This window comes from Chrysoperla carnea (genome assembly GCF_905475395.1).
Source record: "Chrysoperla carnea chromosome X unlocalized genomic scaffold, inChrCarn1.1 SUPER_X_unloc_16, whole genome shotgun sequence".
Taxonomy (NCBI): Eukaryota; Metazoa; Arthropoda; class Insecta; order Neuroptera; family Chrysopidae; genus Chrysoperla; species Chrysoperla carnea.
Window position 1 is genome coordinate 63,597 of NW_025408111.1, and position 4,283 is coordinate 67,879.

General features: G+C 23.0%; 1 non-coding gene across 1 annotated transcript; it reads left to right on the forward strand.

Moving 5' to 3' along the window:
- The first annotated feature begins 3,786 nt into the window (after positions 1 to 3,786).
- LOC123303920 lies at positions 3,787 to 3,905 on the forward strand. Its single transcript, XR_006535989.1, has one exon. It is a non-coding gene; the product is annotated as a 5S ribosomal RNA (ribosomal RNA).
- The last annotated feature ends 378 nt before the right edge of the window (positions 3,906 to 4,283 follow it).

The following is a 4,283-nucleotide window of genomic DNA, read 5'->3' on the forward strand; positions in this document are numbered from 1 at the left end:
AGCTTTACTAGAGATACCAGTATCAGGATGCACTTGTTTTAATACTTTGTAAATGTAAATTGCATATGATTCCTTGCGCTTCCTCTTCTTTTTCTTATCACTCTTTGATATATTTTTTTGAGCTTTGCCAGCTTTTTTTGCTGCTTTTCCACTTGTTTTTGGTGGCATTGTTACAAACAATTAATATACACAGATAGTTACAGAACACCAGTCAGTATATGTATGAGCGTGTCGTGTATACAACTAGCGTATTATATACGCGAAGATGGATATAACAATAAAAATGAATACTACTCTCTGATTGGCTGAAAATAATACTATAAGGTGATTGGTTTATTTTTAAAGTTTTATATTTTATAAATATTATAAATTAAAATACCCAAATAACATTTTAAACATTTATGTTACAATCCCCGTAACGTACACATCTGTGTGATTATATTTACAAAAAAAAATATTAATTAAATAAATTTATTCGCTATGTCTGGACGAGGTAAAGGTGGTAAAGTAAAGGGAAAGGCAAAGTCAAGATCAAGCCGAGCAGGATTACAATTTCCTGTTGGAAGAATTCACAGATTATTACGAAAAGGAAATTATGCTGAACGAGTAGGTGCTGGTGCCCCAGTATATTTGGCTGCTGTTATGGAATATTTGGCTGCAGAAGTTCTCGAGTTAGCTGGTAATGCTGCCCGTGATAACAAAAAAACACGTATCATTCCACGTCATTTACAATTGGCAATTCGTAATGATGAAGAATTAAATAAATTATTATCTGGTGTAACAATTGCTCAAGGTGGTGTATTACCAAACATTCAAGCAGTGTTATTACCAAAGAAAACTGAAAAGAAAGCATAAATTAAAAACATTGCATTAATTTTTATAATAATAATACATCGATCATAGGCCTTTTAATAAAAGGCCACAAATTTATTTAAAATAAGAGTAAAAATTATTTTTATAAATAATATATTATAATATTTTTTTAAAGAATCAATTTAAATAATTATAAATTAATGATTCTTTTTTTTTTTTTTCTTTTTTATATGTTATTATGGAAATAATTCATCATATTATGATGACATTTAGGTAACATATTATAAGAATATTCATAAAATATTATCAAAATAATATTGTATTATGATGATATTTAGACAAAATATTATAAGAATATACACAAAATATTATCAAAATAATATCATTAGATAACAAAACTGTTCATGATACTCATACCTTTACTAGAGATAAAAGTATCAGGATGCACTTGTATTAATACATATTATCACAACATCACAAAATATTTTTTAAAAGGAAAAATTTTTTAAAAATTATTATAAAATTTGATTGAATTAAATTTCAATTTATTTTTTTAATAATTAAAGAAAAAAAAAAGCATATAAACTTTCTATTGAAAATGTTATTTTCAACTAGATGGCCAAGTGAACTTTGTTACACAAACAATATATGACGTATTCGTTATTTAAATAATCAGTATCCTTTGATATTATATCAATACGTTACTCTCTTCTTTTGATACATATTAATAAAATTTCAATTTATAAGATTTTATGTCAATTATATAAATAATATTATAAATTTTCTAAATACATAAGTTAAGTAACAAAAAATTTGAATAACAAGATAAATTTATATATTATGTTTTAATACTCGATACTATAATATATCGCATCCGTTACCAATTATTCGGTATCCTTTGATTTATACACAGAATGAACCAAAAATATGTATCAAATTTATTTTATTTATTTATATATTTAATATTATTATTATTATTTTATATTACAAAGTTTCTTAACGAAGCTTACAATGATTTCTCATATCGTACTTAACAAAATTATTTAGATCATATAAAATTTAAATTGTTAAAAAATTTGTATATTTATTATTATTATTTATTTTTATTAAAATTACATAACATAAAATTAATAATATTTTAATAATTATATAAATTAATTCTTATTTAAAATAATCTTATATTAATCTCAACAAATACTCTAATAATATATTTTGTCATAAATTTTTTTATATTTAAAATAAATATTATAATATATAAATACTTATATCAGTATAAAATTTCTTTATATAATTATGAAAAAATTAATTTAATAGTTAATTATTGATATTAATGCATAAATAAAAGTATTTTCTAATGAAATATATTTTGTCAATGTTCGATTAACACATTTCATAATAATACGTTTTCATTATTGACAAAAAAAGTTTTTCTAAAAATGAAATCTTATACTATAATATATATATTTATATATTAAATTTTTTAATTATTTATATACTAATAATTTATAATAAATCGATATTAAATAAAAAATAAAAATATATACTTTTTAAGTTTACCTTAAAAATATTATTGTTTTGTATGATTGAAATAATTAATATTAAACTATGTTTATTAATAATTGTTAATAAAAAAATTAAATATATTTTAATTTATAAAATAAATATTATTATTAAATTTATAATTTATTATTTTATATATTATAGAAATTGAAAAAATAAATCATGTTTACTACGACAGTAAATTAGAAATACTATTTAATTTTTATGTGTTTTCTACATGGTACTTTGACTTACATAGGGACTTATATTATTGTGAATAATGATATAATTGAAAACCTTTATTTTTTATTTGATAGAATTATTATATTTTATCATTTAAATATTTATAATAAATACATTATTTTTATAAAGTAAAAAATATGGCCGAAGAAAATTCTACAGCTGTTGCAGCAACTGCGGTTACTGCTGCTTCTACAACACCAACAAAAAAAGCAACAGCTTCTGGTGCTAAACGTACAAAACAACATTCAAAACCAACACATCCACGTACATCAGAAATGGTTGTTAACGCAATTAAAAATTTAAAAGAACGTGGTGGTTCATCATTACAAGCAATTAAAAAATATTTAGCTGCAAATTATAAAGTGGATTCTGATAAAATTTCACCATTTATTAAAAAATATTTAAAAGCTGCTGTAACTGAGGGAGCCTTGGTACAAACTAAAGGTAAAGGTGCATCTGGTTCATTCAAATTGGCTGCTTCCGCTTCATCTAATTCTTCAGCTAAATCAAAAGTATCCAAAAAAGAAAGTGGAGCAAAAGGTTCAGCAAAGAGTGCTAAAAGTAAACGGGCACCAAAAGAAAAGAAAGCCACAACTACATCATTGGCAGCCAAAAAGCCTAAAGCAAAAAAAGCGACTCCATCATCATCAACTGCTGCTAAAAAAGTTACTGCAAAATCATCAGCGGCATCAAAAAAAGCACCAGTTAAAGCAAAACCAGCAAAAAGTACAAAATCCGCTGCCAAAAGTAGCCCTGCTCGTAAACCGAAAGCACCAAAAGCTAAGAAAGCTTCTGTTGCCAAATCATCTCCTACAAAAATTAAAAAAGCAGCACCAAAAAAGAAATGATCTGTTACTTTAATAATATATTGAAATATTTCATTATTTTTGCTAAAAAATGAAAATAACATAGGCCTTAATACAGGCCACAAATTAATATTTGATAAGAGTAAATTATTTTTTGTATAAATATTTTATAAAATAATAGTTAAGAAACATTTGCCACAGTCAGTACCACGGATGGGTGGCCACTTGAGAATACTGTGTGCGGTTGCATTTTTATTTAAAATATATGGTATAATAAATAAGTATATATTTAAATTGATTACTTCATTGAAAATTTTAATAATATACTTTAATATTAATGATATTTATGAAAAATATATATTTGTAAAAATTTTCATTTATTACTGGCAACAGCCATACCACGTTGAAAACACCGGTTCTCGTCCGATCACCGAAGTTAAGCAACATTGGGCACAGTCAGTACTTGGATGGGTGACCGCTTGGGAACACTGTGTGCGGTTGCCTTTTTATATTAAAAATATAAATTATTTTTCTTCTTTTCTTTTTTTTTACACACCATATATAAATATATGTTATTTAGAAATGTAAACCTTTTATATTATTCATCAACAAATAAATATTATTTTTTGTATAAAATTTTATTGCATTTATAACTCATATCATGGTTACTTTAAAGCGAGAAGTTTTTTTAATATTTCAAATGAATATAAAATAATATAAATTTTATGAAATTTATTTATTTTTAGAAATAGCAATCGCTTATAATTATAACAAAATTTTAATAATGTTTAATTTTATTTCAATAATTTATTATATATATATATATATATATATATATATTTATATATATATATATTTTTTAATAAAAATAATATACTCTTA